Here is a 12,229-nt window from a genome sequence, read left to right on the forward strand (position 1 = left end):
TTACTAATTTAGTGATTATTTTTGTGTATATATAATATAATTGAATATTCAATTATTCAAAAAAATATATAAAACTAGATATCCGTAGAAAAATATATGATGAAAGACATAAATTTATTCATAAAAAATAACAATAGATAGGATAGGATAGTTTATCCTCTATATATCCTAATCGCAAGTTTAAACTCTTCAACTAAAAATTCTATTAAATTTTAAATCTTTTAATTCGACTCTATCCAACCTAACTCGCAAAATAAATTTATTTTTATTCAAACTAAATATTTAGTTATTTTATATTTTATAATATTAAATATTATTTATGTATAACTAGTAAATTAAATTACTGGTAGCACGAAATATCTATGTAGAAGACAAAAATTTGTGCTCAAATTGAATAGAATTTGCTCGACACTTGAATTCGACCTTATCTGCTCTGCAGGTCGAATTGCATTATTGAAACGTATTGGATACCGTAAATACAAATTCTGCCGCCAACCCTACGTATCCCCCGGCTCCTTCTGACCCCATTTGGCATTCTTGCTACCAATAGTTAGATTATGAGGAAAAGAATAAAGAAATGAGAAAATATTTGGTAACAAAAAAAATTCAGTTAAAATCAGTTAGAATTTGTTTTATTTAGTATTTATTAATTATTGCAGTATTTAATGATACATAAAACAAAGTTCTGATTTTTTTTGTTTAGTATTATAAAAAAAAATGGTATATTTCATGTTATGCTGATGCATGCTTGCATATGTGAAAATTAATGACATTCGGTTGTCAATATGTAAGATCGAACGTAGTGGTGTGTACATTGTTAGCAATTATTATACATAGTTTTCAAACCGTATTTGGCTCCGCCGTTTATATATTGTGCCAACTTTCTTGTTTGTGTCACTACTCACTACGTACCAGCATGAACTCATTTTCCTATTAACTAGTATTTTTCGTGTATATATACATGCATATTACTTCGCCCACTTTAATTTCTTCTTTTTTGACCACGTACATATACTTGGAAACATTTAATTTGTTCACAAAACAATATGAAGAACAATCAGACAAGAGACAACAATATTAATATATATCAGAAGCCTTCAATTTAGATGTTTGGAGTTAGCTCATCGTATGCATGCATATATACGGTGGAATTTGTAAGTCACAAATTAATAGGGCTATAAAAAGGTGAAGCACAGGAGGCATTGACTCCTTTGACTTTGGTTCTCAACCTGGCTATATATATATATAACCACTTAACACTACATATATAGTGAGGCTTATACTGTTATACACTTGTGAACATTCTGGAAGAAAATTATTGGTTTGAGGTCTAGGCTTCACTTGCTGCATATTTTATCTTTGGATTTTTGTTATTTTGGATCAATTTTTCATTATTCTGTGCTGTTAATCATCATCATCATCTTCATCATTTATTATTATTAGGAAAGAAATATGCAAAGTGTCAATACTATGTTATTGTTATATGGAATATTTGGGAAATGAAGGAACAAATTAGCTTAGTATTTGATTACTATAAGTCTGTTGTGACAAATGCTAGAACACTTCTAAAGGCTAAAGCTATCATTATTAGCTTAGTATTGGATAAGGCATGGCGTCTGGATTTTCCCTTCTCACCCTAACAAGTTCTTGTGGATTTAAAGGATAGCATGGCTAAGAAGTTGGAAAAAGAAATAACAAGATAGATGAGTGTAAATGCTCTTGAGTTGTGGTTGTATCTTTAGGGAGACCAAGAGAGAGAGATTGAAATTAAATATTGTGTTTGATGATCAAATATTGGAATTAAAATTTTAGTTCCAATACACAATTTCAGTCTATTCATTATATTTAGAAAGTAAGGATACAATACATGGAAGTAAAATTTTTAAGATAGAAACTTTTATATTTTGTATTTTAAAAATATTTTTATTTAATTTTTTAAATTCTAAATCTACTCCTTAATTTTTATATTTATCTTAAACTAAACATGATATTAAGACATAATTCAATTCAATAAATTTTACACCAAAATCAATATAAAAACTTAATTCAATCTCTATTTTTCTGTCTATTATTTTTCGTATTTATCTCTCGGTCTTGTTAAGATAAGTATGTGGATGACCATGTTGGTTTATCTTCTCCATATTGAAGGAACCTCTCTCCAAGACAATTAAAATAAATGAAGGTTGAAATCAAAACCTTCTCATGTGTATAAATAGTAGAAGCAACGTTTGAAATAACACAAGCAAGTAATAAGAAATCAATTCTCTCTTTATGTTGTAATCAAATACTCTTCTCTTTATATTTTTATTACAATTCTTTCTCTTCTTTTATTTTATAAGTATTTTAAATACTCTTTTCTATTACTCTTTACATATAATATTAATATCAATATTAATCATCTTTATTATATTGAGATAGTAATTGTAATACTAAAGTCTTCTATTTATACTTCTTTATTTGATATTTATTTTACAACAGGTCTTAGTTTTTCCTTTCAAATGAAGCCTTAATATCAATGTTAAAGGAGTTAGTTTAATACAAAAATAGTTGAATCTTAAAAGGTAGAAAATGCTCTCTTTTGTTATTTTGAGGATTGATAGTGTAGTTGACTCTATACTCTATAGTATAGGTGTTTTTATTTGTTAGATTTGTGCTAGTTTTTTGACACAAATCGTGGGATAGTTTATAATCTATAACAAGTATAATTAGCCGTCATAAGCATATGATAAAATTGAAATTATAATTTTAAATTATTTTTTTAAAATTAATTTAAATTATAATAATTTGATTAATAAAAAGTAACATGTTATGTATTATTTTTTTTTAATTTAGTGTTAATTGGATTAATTCTAAAATAGTTATTAATTGGTTTTAATAATCTATTTTTTTCAATAAATCAGACATATATACTAAATGTGATCATAAATAATATAGTAATAGTTAAATCCACCAATAAGTATATTAGTTATTATCACATTATAAAACAAATTAAATATAAAAGCTATTGGAACTTATAAATCTATAAAATCGCATTGTCTTTGTTCATGTGCAAGGGTTTACTTATCAAATATGAAATTTATAAATTGGACCTAGCATCACTTGAAAGAATAATGGAAAATAATCAACTTACCTCATCATCCATGAGAACCATTTCTATGTAAGTCGTATTGTTTTTGTCAAATTTAAATGAGACTTTCCATAACCTTATATATTAATTTTGTTATATATATATATATATATATATATATATATATATATATATATATATATATATATATTACGGTAGTTTTTCTTAATATATATATACATATACATAAACAATTCTATACATATACATGAATAAAAAAATATATGAATTATATTTTATTAAACTCTATGTTACCGATTATTAAAAATATTAAAATATATAAACCAAAAATATTTATAAAATGGACCTAACATCACTTGAAAGAATCATGGAAAATAATCAACTTACCTTACTATCTATGAGAACCATTTCTATGTAAGTCGTTTTGTTCTTGTCAAATTTGGATACAACTTTCCATAACCTTAAATAATTCTTGTTAATTATTTTTTTGTTATAATTATTTTGTTTTATATATATGATTATTTTTTATTCTACAATCGTGCAATAATTTTTTATTTTTATATCTATATATATTCTTCAATTCCGACTCCATTCATACGCATATTAACAGTTTTTTTCTAATAGTAATGTTTTAATTTTTCGTTTTCTTTTTTTTCATATATATTTTTTTTAAATAGTGATGTTTTAATATTTCTTTTTCTTTTTTTTTAAATATAATTTTCTTAGTAATTACATTACTAATATAAAATATAAAATGAGAAAGAAAATAAACTTAAAAATTAGAAAAAAAATTTATATTAAAAAAATAAAAATAATATATTAAAAAAATAGTCATAATATATAAATTGAGTCAACAATTTAAATTTCTCTAAAACTAATTTAATCAAATACCAATATTAGAAATAAATTACTTAAATAATATTTGAGTAAAGTATTATTTTCAAGGTTGCGAGAACCGGACCGATCAATGAACCGGTGAGGCAATTGGTTCACTGGTTCAGTGGTTCGACTGGGGTTCAACCGGTTTAATTAAATATAAATAAAATTATTAAAAATAATATATAATTTTCAATATTTAAATTTAATAATTTCTAAATCTAAAAATTTTAATATGGAAATACCAACCCTGAATACATTAAGATGCTCAGTAAAAACACTAATAGAGATAATACATTCATAATAATTAAGACAGGATCTCCATTATTTAGAAACAAATGGTACCAATAAAAATAAAAAACCTTCTAAACTATATTCTCAATAATTACCTAATTCTAGAAATTTCTACCATACCAAAAATGATTTTATGTAGCCAAGGAGAACACAACATATAAAGAGATTAACAAAAAAAAATACTTCAATGCATACCAAGAACACATACCAACAATATATTAAACAAAATTAAGAAGCAATATATTAGAGATGGAAGAACTAGGAATCCCAAATGGGACCAAAGGCTGCAATTCCATTAGCTTTGCATGCATTGACAACATCTCAGATTCCTTGAGGATTGCTTGTGACACTGACGACTTGAGCACTAAAGTTGTTGGCAGCATTGACACTCATCTCAGACACGTTCGGCCTGCCAAGCACAGCAGTGTCATGAACTATAACCTTCTCTTTCGAGTGCCCACTCATCATTTCCTTAATCTCCTTTCCAAAGTTCTGTTCAACACCCTTTGTGACCCAGAGCACGCACACCTCTGCCTTACATAGATTAACAAAAAAAAAATACTTCAATGCAGGAACATGTCCGTGAATGCCATGATTGATTGAATTGGGCGAGGAATTTGTGAATGACATGATTGATTGAATTGGACGAGGAATTTGTCATGACTTCAGAAGCGAATCCAAATCCAAAATCTAGAAATCCAAATTACAAATTATATCCAACAATTATAGCAAAACTCAAAATGATAACAATTCAGAACCCAGAAGATTATATCAATTCATACAGCATTCAAAATAAAAAATTATATTCAGCAAACATATTCATCATGAAGCAGCAAAACATATTCAAGCACAGAACTCATAATCAGAAGGCAGCAAGTTCAGAGGGAAGCGAGATCAGAAAATCAAAATCAAGAAGCATAGAACTCATAAATCATCATCAAAATTCATAAGGAAGCAAGTTCAACCATAGAGCAGGCGAGCTCATAAATCATAATCAGAACCCAGAAGCCCAAAAGGCAGCAAATAAATCAAGAAGACAAGAAGTCAAGAACAGAGTCTTACCGGCGGCGAGTGAAGACGCGGTGTCGGCGACTTTCGGCGACGAGGAGGGGGGCTCCGTGAGCTCGGCAACAACGAGGCGAGCTCAGCTAGAAGCAGAACGCGGTGGTGGTCGCGGCTGCTGTGGATGGCTGTGGGTGGCTCGGTGGTTTCTCGAATCTAGAGATTGGTGGCAATGGTGGGTGCAGAACGCGGTGGTGGTCGCAGCTACTGTGGATGGCTGTGGGTGGCTCGGTGGTTTCTCGAATCTGGAGCTTCGTGTCAATGGTGGGTGCAGAACGCGGTGGTGGTCACGGCTGCTGTGGATTGCTGTGGGTGGCTCGGTGGTTTCTCGAATCTGGAGCTTGGTGGCAATGGGGGGTGAATGGCTGCTGAATGCACTTGGAAAGGGGAAAGGGGAAACTGATTAGGGTTAGTGGGTGCACTGGGTGTTACGCCTTTCTCCTTTTTTTTTAAAAAAAAAAAAATTTCAAAACGACGTCGTTTGGCCTCTCAGGGTGCAAACCATAAAACCGTCAAAAAACCGGACGGTTCTTCCGGTTCACCGGTTAACTGCCGGTTTGACCGGTTTTTTCACCGGTTCTCTGCCAATCGGTTTTTGACGTTACCCGGACCGGCTAGGTGACCGGTTTCCGGTTATTCCAGTTGAACCGGCCGGTCTGGTTCGGTTTTCAGAACCATGATTATTTTTGTCTCCAACGTTTGGGGTAAATTCTATTTGTGTCCCTAACGTTTAAATCGTCCTATTTGTATCCTTAACGTTTGTAAAAGTGATTTAATGTTATCCTGCTGTCAATTACACATCATAAACGCTTTAGTTTGAGTTTTAAAAATCTCTTCTTGAAGTTAGAATACAAATGTCTGGGATAGAATCGATGATCTACTCCAAAAAATAGCTCATCAAATGTTGAAACTAATTCCTACAACATTTACATAATTCACTTTTCTTGGGACATAATTGAATCTAAACACAAATAGTGGGTATAATATTAAAATCGAGCACATCCAAGTGAGACCTAATTGATAATGAATACATCTAAGTAAGAATAATTGAAAAATATAATCTGATTTGTTAGTATAATTGATAGTAGGATAACATTGAATCACTTTTATAAACGTTACGGATACAAATAGGACGATTTAAACGTTAGGGACACAAATAGGACTTACCCCAAACGTTGGGGACAAAAACGATACTTTACTCATAATATTTAATCTATTCTAATCCTTAGACACGTATAGATTAGAGTCATTCTCGTAACGACAACGAATTGAAACAACGTCGTAAGTTCGAACATTTAGAATTCGTGCAAATTCAGACCATTCCTTTGTTCTTTGAAAACCTTCTGTATCCCTGATAGAGTTGAATCGAAATTTCTTTTATGAAAAAAGAGTTACGGAGATGGCTTTGATGTGTTAGAGACCAAAATCTGGAAGTCACTATTTATATTTGAGTGTCAGACCCATTAAACCTGAAAGACCAAATAAAATAGTATCTCTAGTTTTATTCTCATTTAATTCTAAATAAAATGTAATAATGACTTATTTAATTCAGCATTTATGATAATAAATGAGATGACCATTATATAAGTCATTTAATATAAAATAGCTTAATTTACGATTATAATTAATATATGTATTACCCATAAATAGATTAGAAAATAATAATTTCATAACAAAATAATCATTCAATTTGAATTACAATTAATTAATTGATAGAAATTATAATAAATTGTATGATATTTAAAAAATTAAACAAATCAATTAGTTGATATAATTAATTTATTATAATAAAATGAATTTAATGAGTTAAAAGAAATAAATCGAAAAACACCATCAGAAACATGTTACGACAATTTTATCATTAAGTGCAGAAATTTAATTTTTACATAATAGAATAGATATTTACAGATTATTATATTAAACACAGACTAAAAAAATACACTAAACAAAATAAAAGCATCAATGGTAAAATATAACCTAAAAAATCACTTAAATTCAAAAAGAACCTGTGATGAATTATTATAAATCTATATATGAGAAGTAAAAGTAAAATAAACAATTAAAATAAAATAAAGTAAAAAGAGCAATTAAAAAAAGTAAAAGAAGATAGAAAAGATAATGTGTAGAGTTGATAAAAAATATATTGCAATAGAAGATTAATATAATTAATTAATACAAAAGATGAAAGAGAAAAATCAAAATACTATCTTATTAAAAAAATTTCAAAAAAAAATATTTTAAAAAAGAACTTATTAATCAACTTTTATAAAAAATATTACAAAAAAATTAAATTATCTTTAAATAAAATAATAATATCCTTAAGAATTATTAATCAAAATAATATTAATACAATAGAATTAATTCAATAGAATTAAATTTAAACGAATAAATTGATTCAATCAATTATACAAATAATAGCATATTTATAAATATTAATATTAAAAATAGTCTCACTAATGTAAATTATCAATACAATAATTATATGAAAAAATAACTAATTACATAATTGCATAATTTTCAAGATCCTATATAGTTAAATCTAACGGACAAATAAAAAAAATATTTATATGATAATGTCCTAATATTTTTTTGCATACTATAAATCATATTATAAATTTATATACCATATTATAATTTTAAGTCAATTTCTTAAACACATTATAACATAAACCGTTTAAAAAGATACACCAAATTAACGAATATCACATGAGTCACAACATACACTCTAAATTGTCACAATATTTCAAATAAAAAGAACATCAATACAGAAAAATCAATGAATATATATAACTAAAATAAAGAGCAACAAAGAGACACAAAAAAAATAAAATAAAATAAAGAGAATCAATAAAAACATTGACATATAAACCACATATACGAACAATGTATAAATTAATTGTGAATCACAAAAAAAGACAATATACATACATACATATACATATACATATACATATACATATATATATATATATGAATTGAAGTACACGTAATAAAATAGAATATTACAAAACAAAATTATAGTAAGATTATTTAAAAACAACATAAAAATCACACATTTTTTTTTGTTAATCAGAAGGTAAAATAAAAAAAAAGTGTGTGCCTAATAATAAGCAATTAAAATAAAAAAAATATTAAAAAATATAAAAAAATAAAATATATAAATAAAGATAAAAAAAATAAAAATTCAATAAATTACAAAAATTACAAAAATTGTATCTAAACACGAGAGATAGGGGCGAGGGAGGGAGAGAGAGAAAGAGAGAGACAGGAGGGAGGAAGGGAAGGAGAGAGAGAAAAAAAAGCGAATGAGTAAAGAACATTTGATTTTGTATAAATAGAGGGTATTGAAAAAAATAAACTAATTAAATTAATTCATATATTTCGTTATCATATTTATTATTTATTAAATAATTCGATATTTACTCCAATCAAATCAAATAATTAATATAATTAACTAAATTAATTAATTGATATAACTAATTATAATAAATAGTAAAATTTGAATGTCTAATTAAGTTAATTAATTAATATAATTAATTAATTAATTATAATTAATTTGCTTTAACGAATTAAATGAAATAAATCAGAAAATACCTTAAGAGTATGTCGCATCAGTTCTACTATTAAAGGCAAAATTCTGATTTTTATATAATAGAATAAATAGACAATAAAGATATTTTTTTAAATTAGTATAATTGTGTATTATTCATTAAATATTAATTATTTTTTGAGTATTTCTATATATTTTTTTTATAACTGATTTGATATATGAAAAGAATTGCTAAAAAAGTTTAGATTAATTATTTACGAAGTTAAATCTTAAATAATAATTATTGATTAAAGCACGCAATTGAATAAAAAAAATAATAATTAAAATAAATGCATATTTCTTACGAATAACTATAAATATATGATAAATGGTGATTGCTACGGTACAATGATAAATTCATACGTACCGATACGTTTAAAATGTGGACAAATAACAATAATACAAGTGGAATTTATTTTCCACGTCAGCATTTAATTTTTTCTTTTTTAAATATATAATATATCACCACTTTTACTAAAACACCCTTTTAATTAAATAAAAATAAAAAATAAATTTTATTTAATTTTAATGAAAAGACTTAAATATCCTTCATTTATTTAATTAGACAAAAATACCCTTTGAATACCCCTATAACAGCTTCTCCCCTAAACCCTAGCTTCTCCACCACCGCCGCAAGGACTGCCGCCGTCCGTCGCTCTCAGGCACTACCATCGTCGTCTGGTCGTCCGTGCTTCTTCCTCCTTCAAGAATTGCAGCTTCTTCTTCCTCGACCTCGGCGCGTCAGTTCCTGGTATTCATTTGCTCCATCGCGATCCTGCCGCCGTCCGTCGGGCGCTCAGTCACCATCGTCTTCGTCTGGTCGTCGCAGATTCTTCCAACCCACCACCGTCTTCAGAGTTGTGTTCGTTGCCTGGCCTCTGTCTCCATCACAATTCTGCCCCCCTCTTCTCAGACTGCTCAGTAGAAAAACCCATCTCCATTCCAGTTTTCTTCCTTCGAGTTCAGAGAGCAGAAGCTCAACCAAGAACAAAACCTTAGACTTCGACGGTCAGTATGTACTCGAAGCCATGCATCATGTCCCTCCAACTCCTTCCATGGCTGCTGCAAGAGAAGAATCTGAGAATGTTATGTTTGGTGCTTTGGATAATCTCTTTGCTAATACAAAGATTAAGCCTAAGGATATTGGTGTTCTTGTTGTGAATTGCAGTTTGTTTAACCCAACTCCTTCACTTTCTGCAATGATTGTGAACAAGTACAAGCTTAGGGGTAACATTAGAAGCTTCAAGTTCATAGGAACACTTTCTTGCCAAGGACATGCTTCAAGTTCATAGGAACACTTATGCTGTTGTTGTTAACACTGAGAACATTACTCAGAATTGGTACTTTGGGAACAAGAAATCTATGCTGATCCCAAATTGTTTTTTCCGTGTTGGTGGTTCTGCTGTTTTGTTGTCCAACAAAGGCTCTGTTAAGAGAAGAGCAAAGTACAAGCTTGTTCATGTTGTGAGGACTCATAAGGGTGCTGATGATAAAGCTTTCAGGTGTGTGTATCAAGAACAAGATGATGATGGCAAAACTGGTGTTTCTCTCTCAAAGGATCTTATGGCTATTGCTGGTGGGGCTTTGAAGACTAACATCACAACTTTGGGGTCTCTTGTTCTTCCAATAAGTGAACAGCTTCTGTTCTTTGCTACTTTGGTTGAAGCTTCTGAATGCAAAAGTGAAGCCTTATATACCTGATTTCAAGCTTGCATTTGATCATTTCTGCATTCATGCTGATGGGAGAGCTGTGATTAATGAGCTTGAGAAGAATCTTCAGCTTCTGCCTATGCATGTTGAGGAAGAATGAGGAAGGGGAATAGGGTGTGGCAGATTGCATTTGGAAGTGGATTTAAGTGTAACAGGGCAGTGTGGCAGGCACTTAGGCATGTCAAGGCTTCACCCAAGTCTCCTTGGGAAGATTGCATTCATAGGTATCCAGTGCAGGTTGTTACATAGCTTTAATTTCTGCTACTCTCTCTGGTACACATAGCATAAGCCAATAATCAATCCTATTCAAGGAGATAATAGATAATGTCTCAGCTGTTCAATCATCACTTTAGAAGCCTATTTTTGTTGTTATTTTTAATTATTCTAATGCTTCTGTTTTAGTTACTTAATCCTTAAATTAATATTTATGTATTTGTCACTGAATCCTTTATTTCACTTGGTTGCATAAAGACTAATGCTAGATTTATATCAGCAATATAATGACTTTTGCTTTGCCTTGCTATCATGTATGAGATGCTACTAAGTTTGGTTAATCACTGTAGTCATCAAACATTTTGCTAAGTTAGGCATCGTTTTCCCTTCTGGTAATTTTTTGTGTTGTGCCAACTGGAAGAAAACCTGTCTCTGTTCCTGAGGTAACAAGTTCTGGGATATCTTCTTGTGCTAAAATTATTCTTGTTTCCTTCTGGACTATGCTTATGCTTAGAAACAAACTTTGTTCTGCCCTTCCAGTTTTTTTATGTTTTGTTTGTGTTTTTTTTTTTAAAGAAAAAGAGCAGCAGCTTTGTTTTTGGTATGCTTGGAAACCAAAATTTATAGTGTGCCAGTAACTTTGTTTTTGTAAGAAATTGCATCTTCCCAGAATCCTATAAGCTGTTGAAAATGGTTGGACTATTTTAATTATAGTACAGGAATTTTTTGTTATAACTAGTGATGTAAGTTTATCCCATTTTTGCTTTGTTAATTGCCTGTAGCTTCTGGAGAGTAAGATACAGGAGGCGAGATCAAAGGAGGATACTCTGAAAGCAAGAGCTCAATCTGCAAAGTTTGTCCAAACCATTTTCTGATTGACTCGCATTTTATTACAGTCTATTCCTAATCCCTTTTAATCCTGGTTTTTTATTTATGTAATAAATGTAACTCTCTGATTTTGTTCTAGAACAATTCATTTTTCCATTGAATTTCTTGTCATTTGTTGAAAGAAAGTGAAAGAAGTTTTGTGGTCAAATATTAACTGTAAGAATAGTTAGATCTCTTACGAAGAATTCTGGTGTTGGAAAGTTATGGCATTAGCATTTTTTTATTCTTCAGCTATGTTTTGTTACTATTATTTTCATATAAAACACTGAATATTTAGCATCAATGGCCTTGTTACAACGTTTCTACTCATTGATAAAGCTTACATAGACTTCACTTATGCAATTTATAAATTTCATTGTGGATATTAATGTACAAGGAATCAAATCAAGGAATGTTACAAGCAATTGTTAAGTTGTAATCATGATTGCATCCTCTGAAAATGAACAAAGTATATACATGAAAGAAGAAAGAAAACAACAATTGAGTGGTGCAACATGCACATTTCAAAG

General features: G+C 29.2%; 1 long non-coding RNA gene and 1 pseudogene across 1 annotated transcript; one reads left to right on the plus strand and one right to left on the minus strand.

Annotated features, from left to right (window-relative positions):
- Positions 1-4,229: 4,229 nt before the first annotated feature.
- On the minus strand, positions 4,230-5,743 carry LOC140181752 (uncharacterized). The gene is made up of 2 exons (XR_011876909.1): positions 5,321-5,743; positions 4,230-4,948 (listed from the first exon to the last, which is right to left on the minus strand). It is a non-coding gene; the product is annotated as an uncharacterized lncRNA (long non-coding RNA).
- A 3,180-nt stretch (positions 5,744-8,923) lies between these two features.
- On the plus strand, positions 8,924-11,950 carry LOC112775471 (3-ketoacyl-CoA synthase 4-like; annotated as a pseudogene).
- The last annotated feature ends 279 nt before the right edge of the window (positions 11,951-12,229 follow it).

The sequence above is a fragment of the Arachis hypogaea genome, chromosome 19 (assembly GCF_003086295.3).
Source record: "Arachis hypogaea cultivar Tifrunner chromosome 19, arahy.Tifrunner.gnm2.J5K5, whole genome shotgun sequence".
Taxonomy (NCBI): domain Eukaryota; kingdom Viridiplantae; phylum Streptophyta; class Magnoliopsida; order Fabales; family Fabaceae; genus Arachis; species Arachis hypogaea.